This window comes from Chlorocebus sabaeus, chromosome 3 (assembly GCF_047675955.1).
Source record: "Chlorocebus sabaeus isolate Y175 chromosome 3, mChlSab1.0.hap1, whole genome shotgun sequence".
Classification (NCBI taxonomy): domain Eukaryota; kingdom Metazoa; phylum Chordata; class Mammalia; order Primates; family Cercopithecidae; genus Chlorocebus; species Chlorocebus sabaeus.
In genome coordinates, this window is record NC_132906.1 from 9,316,246 (window position 1) to 9,329,898 (window position 13,653).

At 43.6% G+C, this 13,653-nt stretch overlaps 1 protein-coding gene across 9 annotated transcripts in view; it reads right to left on the reverse strand.

Moving 5' to 3' along the window:
- KATNAL1 (katanin catalytic subunit A1 like 1) overlaps positions 1-2,169 on the reverse strand; it is a 163,536-nt gene extending 161,367 nt beyond the window's left edge. For 3 of the 9 annotated variants that reach the window (XM_073013148.1, XM_073013149.1, XM_073013140.1), the window contains exon 1: positions 1,931-2,166. The gene's annotated coding sequence lies outside the window, so the exon portion shown is untranslated. Of the gene's footprint in view, positions 1-1,277; positions 1,517-1,538; positions 1,701-1,930 lie in introns of those variants that run through there. The other 6 variants (XM_037986856.2, XM_037986857.2, XM_007960052.3 and 3 more) reach the window with 4 other exon arrangements.
- Positions 2,170-13,653: the final 11,484 nt, after the last annotated feature.

Here is a 13,653-nt window from a genome sequence, read left to right on the forward strand (position 1 = left end):
ATTTTAACACAAGTTAAAAGTCAAATCATACTAAAGGCCTCCCCTGACTTCCTTAGACAGAGTCAGGATCTTTCTACTAATTGACAGAGAAAACGGTCAGCGCTTGAGATCATGACCAGACCCACCTGGGCTGAAATCCCAGGTTCACACTTGACCAACTATGATTTCGTGCAGGGCCTCTAAAGCCTGCTTCCTCATCTCTAAACATCAGTAACTACTTCACCAACTGTTTTGAGGATTTACTAAGGAGCTGCATGCAAAATACTCCGCACAGCACCTGACATATTCAATAAATGTTACTGTTAGGTGATTATTTCCTCTGGGCTCCTATAGCTACTCGCACATATCTCTACCACGCTATTGGGATGACATGACTGCCCATGCAGGATACAGACTCTCTTTATTCTCACCACCTGGCATAATGCCTGGCACATAGGTTCTTAACAAATTTTGAATGAATAAATTACTTCAAACCTTATATTGTATCACATAAGGCCTCAATTTTGTTTTCTACCTGTCTTACTAAACCTACTTTCCATCTCCTCCTTGTACAAAATTGCTACCTCAAGTAAAATTTACACAGGTCAACTTCATTTTAATTAAGAGAAAGTTTTATAGGATTTGTGGTATTTTTGTTTTTAAACACACACACACACACACACACACACAAACTCAAAATAATATCAACAATTCTCCAACTTACTCCATAAAGCAGCACATTTCTAGGATGGTTATCTACCTATTGAAAAATTTTAAAGGGTCGTCAAGGAAGGTTTTCTAAATCTGTGTCAGCTTCCTTTACCACCAAGTCTTGAGTCAACTTACTCAAGTGTACTCCTGAACATAAAAAATATATAAGTAATTAATTAAATAATTAAAACATGGTATTTTTCCTTCCGAAAACATGCTGACAAATTCTGAATAACACTGGAATAATCAAAGAAAATAATTATTGCTTCCTACTGCTAAAAAAAAGTATGTTTTTAAAAGTTACTAGTAACTTAAAACTGAACTAATCAAAAAGTATGTGTAGGCAGTGTTCAGGCTGGCAAGTGGGGGGTGGGGTGGAGCACCCATTTCACAACCTTGAACCTCAAGAAATAAAATGCAAAAATGCTAAAAGTCAAAAATGCCAGATCCCACCATATAATAGCAATGACATCTTTTTATCTATTTCCACACTTAACCTTTAAACATGACGGCCCTTTGAGTAATTACCAATTGATGGGTTTAATATGCAAATACCTCTGAGCTACTTTAAAACAAACATGACTAACCCAGAAATAAACGTATCCAGGAAAGGAGAAAAGCCTGTTAAAACACGGTTTCTCGGGTCTCACATCCAATGTATGACATACATACGGTTCTGCACCGAGAGGCAGCAACCTGCCAGGGTCAGAGGCGCCGAAGACCCGAGGCCCTGCAGCTTGGGCGGCTGCTCATCCCTGAGACTGTGCAGGGCGGTGGCCCAGCCGGGGTGGGGCTGAGCGCTGTAGCTGGGGCGGGCCCAGCGACTGGGCTAGAAGCCCGAGGCTCACCTCCACTTCCCTTTCCCAACGCACAGAGCCCAGGTCCGCGACCACCCAACAGCCCTCTCAAGACAAAGAGAGATTTTTTTTTTCTGTCCCGGTCCGCTCAAAGTTTATCAGTCTTTCCCGGCGGTCGGGGCCGCCGGGCTTTGTAGTTCGCCAGTCCGAGCTACCCCGCCAAGGCCGCGAGCCCGAGGAGTCACTAAACTACAATCCCCATGATGCACCGCGAGCCTGGCGCTCCCGCGCCCCTCCCCGTCCCCGCACGGGAGCCAGCGCCCGAGGAACCCCGCAGCCCACCGCCCTGGCGTCTCCGGCGGTGGGAGGCCGGGAGGGGCTATCGGCTAGAGCCCCGCACCACCTGCTGTATCGCTCGAGCCCCTGTCCCTCGGATTCATTACCTAGAAGGCGCAGGTCCGGGCACAGCCGGCGATGCGGTCCAGATGGGTTGGGGGTGGGGCGCAGGCCGCGGCCGCCGCCGCCGCCGAGAGTCCGTTAGTTCGCGACGTGCGTGAAGAGGCGGCGGCGGCGTAGGGTTGCCATGGCAGCCCCGGCCGCGCGGTGGGTGCAGCGCGGGAGGGAGCGTGGGGACTGTAAGTCCGCTCTGGGGCGGAGCTTGGGACTCCAGCCCAGGTTGCCGGGGGAGGGAGGTGCAGCGGCGCGGGGTGGGAGAGCAGGGAGACGGTGACGTTGAGGAGGACGTGTGGCCGACTGAGCTCTGGTCGTGCTTGATGAGCCCGCCTCCACCGCGTCCAGCCCCCGTGGCGGGGCACCTTCGAGCCTGCTGTTTTCGGAGGGGATGCCAGTGGCGTCGAAGGAGGGGGCACCGGGGCGTCGCAGCGCCCTTCCCCCGCCGCCTGTCCAGGCTTCCGCCGCTGGGTCTGCCCCCATGGGATGTGTGGATCCTGCGCCACCTCTGTATTTTTCTGCAGTCAAAGCGAATTGAAGTCTTTCGCACCCGTTTTCTCCATTCTCTGGGGAGTGGGATGGAAAGGAATCCTTCGATAAGATAGAATGCATATGGCCTTTAGGATTATTCAGGAGGTTTTAGAACTTGCAAATGGCATTGCTTTCGACTGAATTTGGAATTTATGCTGTTTCTTGGGCAATCGTTTGTGGACTCTAGGATAAACAGGTTAAGAGCGTGGGCTTCTAAAACGAATTCTTAGTTCACGTCCTGCCCCTGTACTTGATAGCTGATGACCAGGGGTGCCTTTCTCACCTCTTAACGCTTTGATCTGCAAAAATGGAGATATCCATCTTGCAACTCTTGTAAGAAATACATGCATTAATACTGATGAAGCTCTATAAAACAAAGCTTAGCATTTAACAATAGCTATTAAGTATTAATTATTTAATCAATAGTGATAAATGTCAGAATAGTGGTTGGCCGTCGGGGAGGAGTCTGAGAGAATTTTTTGTAGTGATGAAAAAATTCTATAGCTAAGGGTTTCGGTTACAGAAGTATATGCGTTTGTCAGAACTCTTGGAATGGAACATTTAAGATTTGTACATTTCACTGCATGTAAATTTACCTCAAAACAGAACATAAAAATGTGTTATTATTAGAGTTATAGACTGTAATAGAAACCACAGAGATACTCGAATCCCAATCTCTAGATTTTATAGATGAGAAAACTGAAGCCCAGAGATTTAATAGAAAAAAAGAGGAAGGGGAGTGAATTCGTGACCTTGTCGTTTTCTGGTAATGAATATCTCCTGAAAAATTATGGTTGAAAATAACAAGGCACTGTGCCTGTAATCCAGCTGAGTCATCGTACCACAGAGATTTTCTTGAACTTGACTGAGTCCCTTATCCACCTTTTGTTGTTCCCCACGGACAATGCCCTCTCAAGAATTGCACCGTCACTTCTGGCTCTCAGTTCTTGCTTTTTCTGAACACTTAGACTTCTCCACATACCACCTCTTAAAACTCTTTTCTCTCTACTCCTGCTGACATAATGTCGAAATCAACGCCTTTTCTTTGGTTGTTTCTATAGCCAACTCTTTGGAAGGTTTGGAGCAGATGAGTGGTTTTAAATTAAGGATGTAAAAAACCTAAAATTAGAAATTCCTGCTCTTAAAAGTCCTTCAGTTCCTCCGGTGATATTTTTATCCACCTACCCCCTACCCCCATTTTTTCATCATTACCTGTAACCTCTCACTATCGTACTATCTCTCTGGTCCCATCTGTCCCCTCCTCTCTTCTCTCTTTATACAACACTTTTATTTTTATCTCCTAATCTGTGCCTTTATAGCTACCTACCATTCCTAAACTGTTTACCAAAGTATTTTCCTATACAAAGTAACTTCCAAGAGAAACTCTGGAGCCAGCTATTAAAATAATTTTTTTTACGTATGTATCCTCATGCTCTATTTGATTCAGTCCACAGTGTCACTGCTCAATAAATATTAAGCAGCTTAGGTACATGACCTGTTGATACGGTTTGGCTGTGTCCCCACCCACCTCTCATTTTGTATCGTAATAATTCCCACCTGTCAAGGGCAGGGCCAGGTGGAGATAATTGAATCATGGGCGCGGTTTCACCCCTACCATTCTCGTGGTAGTGAATAAGTCTCGTGAGATCTGATGGCTTTATAAATGGGAGTTCCCCTACACAAGCTCTTTTGCCTGCCACTGTGTAGGGAGTCTCTTTGTTCTTCCTTCATCTTCCTTCATGATTGTGAGGCCTCCCCAGCCATATGGAAGTGAGTCCATTAAACCTCTTTCCTTCATAAATTACCCTGTCTTGTGTATGTCTTTATTAGCAGCATGAAAACGGACTAATACACCTGTGCTTCTTACCTTCACAGTGGGTTCACTTATGAAACCCATTTTCTTACATCCATAATGATGGTTTACTCTATTTAGTATAAATGAGGAAGCTGTGTGATAATAGCTGGAATCTGCTGTCGAAGAAAAGAAACCAAAGTAACCATAGCTTGTACAGAAGAAATGACAGCACTTAAGAGATGAAGTCCAGAATAAAGTCTGGGTATTAAGCCAGAGGACATCCTTATAGGAACTTGAACCTGTCACCTGCAGCAGTTTGGTCACAACCCTGCATATGTAATGAGCATGTAAATAAATTCTCCTTTACTCCTGGAGAAGATGTTACGGATCTGCTATACCAGATGAACACATGTTTGTAGTAGGGATAATAGGTTCACCGGATCCATCTATCCCTGATCTGGTTTCCCTTGTGACCAGTTACTTGTCTTTCTTTGCAAGGCAGCGGGCCAGAGTTGTAGTGCAGCCTACAGCCATGATGAAGTCTGCAAAGGCAAGGTCCCAGTGCATAACGCTCCTCGTTTTGTGAAGCCAGGATCCCAGAAAATCAGCTCAGCAGGACAGGCCACTTGAGAATGGATGACAGCAACACAAACAAAAGTTGCTTCGCAGTGAGTTGGAGGTGGGCAGTCACGGGAGGGAAGACCACAAGCCACCGAAGCACAGCCTTAAAATGCCTCACATGGCTGTGGACAGGTAGGAAGGAATAAGGACCGATGGTGAACCATAGTTCATTGTTTTCACCAGATACTTTGGACCTGTTCAAGTCATAGTTAAACACCCTATGAAAATCCAAAAGATGGAGCTGAAAGTAGTAGCACGTTAATCCACACAGGCAGTGTGGTCGAGAGCCACCACCCTCATTTCCAGCACATCTGGTTTACAGTTAAGGTCTTTCCTCAGTTCTTGGAGTTCTTGGCCTCTCTAGCATTTGACTTTGCTGACCACCCTCCTTGGTAGTCCTTGACCTTGGATCTCTCCAGAGCTTTCCAACCAGACTTCACTGTGTTATTCACCAGCTCTTTTACCTGCTCCTTAAATGTGAGGATAGTTGCCAAGGTTCAGTCACTGCACCTTCTCCATTTGCAAGCTTCCGCCTCGGCCATGGTTGACGCTCCAATTTCTCTTGCTAGTTCTGATCCACAAGTTCCAGCACTGCACAAGCAGAACTACTCTTCCTTAACTTGTTCTGTTACTTCTGTTCTCTTCTCCTGAGATGCCAGCCCCTTACCCCCTAAGGTCTACGTAGTCTGAAAACAAACCTTCACATGAAGCCTTTCCAGATCATTCCTGCTCAGTAGTCATATCACCCTGCTCTGTGCTCAGAATATTTCCTGTCAATCTCACTCCCTGGACAGCTGACCATACTGCTGAGTGACTGCTCATCTATTGTTTACTCATTGGCTTTTTGTCTTTTCTCACTATATTTCAAGCTCCTCCAACGTGCATTTCTGGGTATTCTCAAAAACACCTTCATAATACCCTACATATAATAAGGGCACAATAAATGTTTTCGATTGGTAGTTCTTTTAACTTTTCCCCTTAGCAAAACCTCCTTTATCTGGTAGCTGTCCCTTTTCTACTACTATACAGGACATTTACAGCCCCTTGATATAAATTTCCCTGAAGCCTATAGAACTGTGGGTCCCCATACATGTTCAGTGGAGGAGAGTACCTTGGGAGGTAATTCCTTAAGTCGCTGTTGCTGTGGAAGGAATTCAGTATGTAAGTAGCACTGAATTCCAACGCTCAGGCCCTCTTACCCGTGAAGATCTAGAACAGAGTTTTCCTCATTGTGGGTCACAGCCTATTAGTAGGTCATGAAGTCAGTGTGATGAGTCTCTTCCAGCTTTGTAATATTTAAAATGTGATAAGGCAAGGTAGTGTAGGGTAAAGTAGAATGCAGTAGAAAATGAAATCCAGAGGGGATGTGCATGGTTAGGGTCAAGTATTGTATGACAGTTATTGAGCTGTCATCTTTCAGCTTCAAACCTACCCTCTGTCCTCTGATTTTTGGAGGTGGGGCTGGAATTGTGCAAACCACATTTCTCCTTTATCATCTGCGTGGAGAGGTGGGGGCAGCACAGCAGGACCAGAGGAAGAGCACAAGGCTGGAGGAGAGGGAAGCAACTTGCTCCTTCCTGATGGCCTGCTATGCTTGGCAGCATCACTCCTGCCACAGACTTTCCGCCTGGTGGCACTTCTACTTGTCTCCAGCTTCTTATTGTATCTCAACCAGCCTCAGCGCGTGTCTTCTTCCTGCGCCCCAGAGCATTACCTGCAGCAGCAGCCAGCCAGTGTCCTACTTCAGGAGTCTGTGCCCCAGCTTCAATGGGCCTTTCCTGCAAACCCCAACCTCCTCTCCTCCCTTTGACCTCCAGCCCTGTAGGCAGGAGCAGCTTCTTGCAGTTATAACCTACGTGTTACACCAGTGTTCCTTTTTCAATTTTTCAGACCTTGAACATCTGTCTAATCAATTCCCTGTGCTAAATTCTTGCTCTTAAAATACCTACTTAAGCCGGGCGCGGTGGCTCACGCCTGTAATCCCAGCACTTTGGGAGGCCGAGGCGGGCGGATCACAAGGTCAGGAGATCGAGACCATGGTGAAACCCCGTCTCTACTAAAAATACAAAAAATTAGCCGGGCGCAGTGGCGGACGCCTGTAGTCCCAGCTACTCGGGAGGCTGAGGCAGGAGAATGGCGTGAACCCGGGAGGCGGAGCTTGCAGTGAGCTGAGATTGCGCCACTGCACTCCAGCCTGGGTGACAGAGCGAGACTCCGTCTCAAAAAAAAAAAAAAAAGAAAAAAAGAAAAAAAAAAAATACCTACTTAAGTTTCTTTTCTCCTGACTGGACCCTGACTAATATGGATTGTTAAGTAAGATGTACTTCCTGCCATAAGTGTCCATCAAAAGGGTTTAAGAAACACTGCTTTGGAGGATTGGGAGTTCTTAAATAGCCAGATGACCTGAGATGCAGCTAAGGGGCCAGTCCTAACATGCAGAGGTACTCTGGATTTCAGGTCCATGAAAAGCAAAGATCCTGTTCCACTACAGCAGTTGTGACTGTCGGACCCCAGGCCCAGCCTGGTCTGTAGGGATCACTAGCGGTGAGCCTGTAGTCGTCCATCAGAGTTTGGCCTGAACCCATATGGAATCTGACCTCTCTCAAACATGCAGAAACTCAGCTTCTTTGCTTGCTACAGTTTTACTCGTTATTAGCAAGTGAGAGGAAGCAGAAAGTGAATGATGAAGAAAGCCAGGAACTAGTACCAGAGACCTCATACAGTGAAATGGAACTTGAGTGGAAGAGAAGGATTTAAAAGGTAGATTTTCAAGATGTGAATTTTCTCTCTCTGTTGCTGCCTTTTCTCGCATGTAATCCGAAGAGATAGTAGACAAGAGGAAGAAATTAAGAACCTTATACTAATACCTAATACCTATGTTTCTGCCTTATCCAGTCAAAATGAGGTTTTTGCCCTATTTTATTCATGAACTTACTATACTTATGCCTCAGTCTCCCATTAGAAGTGAGACTCACTTAATCACATATTCCTAATATAAAGAACTGCTCCACATTTCAGGAACTCAAAATATTTCTCACATATGCCAAGATAAACACAAAACCTCTTGGCAGCAATTTATGAGGATTCTCCTTGCTTATGATTTTGCATTTCTTTATGCTAATTCAGAAATATGAACAGAAAACCCAGGACTTGTGGCTGTTAAGTGGATTTGTAACACTTGGAGTGTTGTGGGCACATAACTCAATGAATGAATATATAGTCATCTGTGATAGCTGGAGGAATAGTATTTTCATTGAGCACTGCAGTCAGTCATTGCAGATACTGTACTGGATACTAATACATTAGCAACACTTTTTTCACCTAACTGTTTTAGGACTTTGCATTTGGCAGAAGAATACATAACTCAAAGTGAATTACTCAGGCAAATGTTGGCAAGAGTTACTTCGTTTGTGCCATGCAAAGAATCTTCTAGTGAATTGAAAAGCATGTCACCTTCTGATTTACCCACTGAAACATGTTACAATGTAGGTGGCATGTCACAGAGAAAGAGCAGCTTGTGATCAGGTTTTCTATTCATAGAAGACAGTGTTGTGCCAGGCAACCCCAACCACAGAACATTTCAAGTATGAATGAAAAAGGAGCAGTACAGCTGGGATCCCGTTTCCCCTTCTAAGGAGATGCAAACGCTCTCCAGGGCCCGTCCCATGTCTGAAATCCTTTCTTTTCCTATTTTTCTTAAGTCTGTTCTACTTCCACTATAGAGAATTGAGAGTGATGAGTTTTGGAGGAAAATTCCATTTCCTTTCTTCCCTCCTGTTTCTCATGCATTTTAGGTCGTCTTTGTGATTTATGTGCGTAAATGATACAAAATCATAAACGTTGGCTTACATGAATAGTTCCTAAATGGTTAATGATTCAAGCAAACTGTTCATCATCTTATTCTCCCTGATATTCTCTCCTTATGTTCGCTGGCCTGCCTCACTCCTTTCTCAAGTCTCACCTCAATTTTCACATTTCCAAAAAATCCTCACTGACAATAAAGGATTCTAACAGCACTTACTCAACCTCATCTCGATCCCTTTTTCCCAAATTACTGGCTACCTGTTCTTACTGTCTGAAAGTGAAGTTAAGATGAAATAAAGTAAGTATGGCAATTACATAAGATTGGGAAGAAACATATGTTTCTTCCTTCTTGATCTGTTCTAGGATTTACACCTTCATGACAGAAAAGCATTTTAGTTTTTTTAAATTTAAAACACAAAAAAAATTATAGAGTTGCATAACAAAAAAGAAACCCTGGTACTCACCACATCCTGGTTTTGATGTTATTTTTGGATTCATGTTCTTTTACTATTATTACATATCTGTGTATTATAGGCATTACATAATACCATTTTGCATATTTTCAAGCTTTCTATAAATGTCATTATACTATGCTTTCTTGAGATTGCCTTTTTAAATTCAACAATGTATTTCTGAGATTTACACATGTTAATATATTTAGTTTACTCATTTTAATTGCTGTAACCATGTAATACCATTCATCTATTTCCTATGGATGACTAGTTTATCCTTCACTAATACTAAAGGTTGTACAATAAACATTCTTGAATATTTCCATATACTTATGCGTGAAAGGTTTTGGAGAGTTTATCCAAGAAGTAGAATGATAGATAGCAAAGGCGGTTCATCTTCAGTTTTCCTAGATTTCACCAATGTTCCCTAAAGTGACTGTATTCATGTACTCTCAGAACAGCAATGTAAGAGAATTCCCACTTCATCCCATCCTGGAATTATCTGACATTTCTATTTTTGCTGGTCTGATGAGTGTGAATGTTTGAAAGTGGATTTGGGTTTGATGTAGGTGTCACTATATGAGAGTTGTCAAGTCAGGAATGTGAGGCTGAAGCTAAGGAAGCAGAGGAAGTCAAATATAAATTAGGCAGCACATTAGTTCTCTATTGCTGCATAACAAATTACCACAAACATGCTCAAAACAACACATATTTATTTCACAGTTTCTGTGGGTCGGGAATCCAGCCACAGCTTAGTGAGTTCTCTGCTCCAGGGTGTCTCATGAGGCTGCATTCAAGGTGTCATCCAGGGCTGGGATCTCTTCTGAAGACTTGACATGGGAAGGATCTGCTTCCAGGCTCTCGTGGTGGTTGCCAGAATTCAGTTCCTTGCAGGTGGTCGGACTGAGGGCCTCGGTTACTGTCCTGGGCTCTCATGTTCTCTGTCCTATTTCATTTACATTTAATTCTTGAACTACTAGTAGGTGTAGCAAACACAGCCTGCAGGATGCAGTGCAGAGTACATGGTGACCTAGCCTGCTCGCTCTTCCTCATTTTCTACCTCCTCATGCTCCCAGACCTCTGTGCCTGCACATGTCCTCCTTCTGCCTATACCTACCTTCCCCTACTGTACCTGTCACCTTCCCAGCTCCTCTTTGCCCCTCAGGAATCAGCTCAGGCATTGCCTCTGGAACCCATTCCCTGACCCTGGTCTTCTCTCCGTGTGCCCCGCAGAACCCTGTGCCGCCACCATCACAGCACTGACTCTGAATTGAATCATCTGTTCACTTCTCTGTTTTCCCACAAGACAAGTTCCTTGAGAATGGGGAGTAGGTCTCCACAGTTTCATATCCCCAGCCCTAGCATAGTGCCTGACATAAAGTCAAAACCTAATAGATGTTTCTTATATGAACGATTGAATGAATGTCATAGAGATTAAGGATAGAGAAAGAAGTTCCTGACAACATTTATTGAAAATCTATTATACATAGAGCACTGTGCTGGAGAAAATTATGAAAAAAATAGTGGAACTTGACAGTGCTAAATGAAAAAAAATAGGTATAAAATGACCTGTACTTATAAATGAGGATTCTTTATATCTACAACTGAGTACCATCAGATGTCTCACTGACAGTGGATTGAATGATGAAAGTGAGATTTAAAGAACCCATTTCTTTCATCTCTTTTTCGTAACTGATTCCCTATTTTCATGTCTTAGGAGAGAAACCTCAGACATTGCTCTCCTAGCCCAGGTCTGTTCTCAAACAGAGAGGCCCAGTGTTGAGCAGAAGAAAAGGGCCGTTGAAGTGGTTTTTAATCAAGTATCCCACATGACTAATTCAGGTCCTCCAAAATAGTCCCAGGGAGCCAAAAACGAGGTAATATGACATGCTGTGGATTTGAAGGGTGGTTAAGCACACATACAGCCACGTCTTCAGATGCCGCTATGAGGCAGAAAATTCAGGAATGCAGTAGAGGAGGGGAATGTGAACCCAGAATGTACTCAGTGTCTCTCCTTCAGGCGCTTTTTTGACCCTCGGAAGCCTGGTCTGCTCAGGTCAATTCTGCAACCCTGGATGTTGAATTAATGAATAAACAAACTAGGTCAAAAACAAATGCAGACTATATTAAAAAGAATATGATGCGTCCTCCTTGTTTTGGGCTTAACTTAAAATCCTAAGAGCAGGATAATAGCGTTATAAATAACCTTACCTCTCTCAAACTATTGCCTTCTCCTGCTAGTTATAATAATAGCAACAGCTTATATTTGTACCTATTTTTTGTAGTCTGTGACATGGTTTATCTTTTTTCAGCTTATTTGAGGTCAGAGCAGCCCTGTGAAGTAGGTACAAGTATTATAACCATTTTGTAGGTGAGGAAACCGAGGTTCACAGAGGTTATACAACTGTGGGTCACACAGCAACTGAGTAGAACTGTTTAGGATTCTAAGGTATCAGAGTACCAATTTGTTGCAAGAGAATAGCACCAAAAAAAACTTGGCCTCTAACCCCAAGGCTGCCAGCTATTAAGGTGTATGATCTTGGACATGTCATTTACCTTTTTTTTTTTTCTTTTTTTTTTTTTAAAAAAAAAAGAAAAAAAAAAAAGACAGAGTCTCACTCTGTCACCCAGTTTGGAGTGCAGTGGTACAATCATAGCTCACTGCAGCCTTGAACTCCTGGGCTGAAGCCATCCTCCTGCCTTAGCCTCTTGAATGGCTGGCACTACATAGATGTGTGCCAACCCCACCTGGCTAATTTTTTTAATTTACTGTAGAGAGAGGGGTCTTGCTGTGTTGCCCAGACTGGTCTTCAACTCCTAGGCTGAGGGGATCCTCCCAAAGTGCTGGGATTACAGGCATGAGCCACCACATTTGGCCCCATTCAACCTTCTGACCTTCATTTCCCCACTTATAAAAAATGTACATTATCAGCCGGGTGTGGTGACTCACGCCTGTAATCCCAGTACTTTGGGAGGCCGAGGAGGGCGGATCACGAGGTCAGGAGATCGAGACCAGCCTGGCCAACATGGTGAAACCCCGTCTCTACTAAAAATACAAAAAAAAAAAAAAAAAAAAAATTAGCTGGGCGTGGTGGCTCATGCCTGTAGTCCCAGCTACTTGGGAGGCTGAGGCAGGAGAATCGCTTGAACCCAGGAGGCAGAGGTTGCAGTGAGCTGAGATCAAGCCACTGCATTCCAGTCTGGTGACAGGGCAAGACTCCGTCTCAAAAAAAAGAAAAAAAAAAAGTACATAATCATTCCTTGCCTCTCTGCCTCACAGGGTGCCTATGAGGACAAAACAGGTGGTCTGTGTGAAAGTGCTTCATCACTGAGCTGGTAATCCGTAGATGTCTGGTATTAGCAATGTTTTCTAATAAAATAATAAGAGTAATATTTGTTACAACTTCTTTACTTTGACAGTGCCTTTCATTGCAGCCATTCAGTAATTTTGCAGCTTGTTATCACCTGTATAACAGCCCTGTTGCTCCCATGTCTAAACGTGCACAAGCAGCCAGCCAGTGAGGGAAGGGGAAGCTCTTTCTTCTCAGCATGTCTTTAGAGCGGTGATTCTCTAAATTGTAGCACACTGGAATCCCCTGGGGAGCCTCACACATGCAGGTGTCTAGGTCCCACCCTGACCAATTAAAATTGAATCTGGTGGGGAGGAACTGGGCACCAGTATTTTTTTTTAAGTTTTCCAAGTGATTCTAATATGCAGCCAAGGTTGGGAACCACTGCTATTTGAGACTATTTGTACATCTTAGTGGCTGCTGAAAGTGATCACAGTTTTAAAAGAACACAGCTTATGGTTCTGGAAAAAATCCATCTGCTAGTTCCAGAAATGAAGTACGTAAGTCAGATAGGTCTGAGGTCACTTGGGAAAGAAATCCAAGAGCGCTCAAACCACAAAGATTCTAAATGCCACCATCACGTAGGTAGCTGGCCCTTTTCCTGAACTGCCACTGTTGTCAGATAAAATGGTGCGTACAGCGAGAGAATCTGGGCCTCCTAGCCCCATCACTGTTCTCCACTAAGCTCCCCTTGCAAACATTCCACAGGGCTTCCTATTCACAGTGGTTAGAAAATTGAATACCTCCTATTTTAAAAGAAAAAAATCTCAGAGGATAAGCACATAGCCGACGAGTGGCCAATTCTTTAATTTTCCCCATGGATAATAAGGAAACAATCATACATTATTTAATAATGTATTTTTCCATTGAATTCCAATGTGTTTACAAATTATACATGTTTTGTATGATGTTTCACTTTAGGGGTCACCCAAATAAGCATACATTTATTTTATAAATATATTATCTATTAAAATAGTTTCTAGTGAAAACATAGGTTTAGCTGTTTGACTCAAATTTCTTAAAGAAGCCATTGGCAGAAGGAAATTTCCACTAGAGTATACTAGACTGTGTGTCTTCGCGGAAGTAACGCTTCCTCAACTGTTTACCTCCGAACTCCCTTCTCCAGCCAGAAATGAAGACACAAGATAATAAAAGGATTTGAC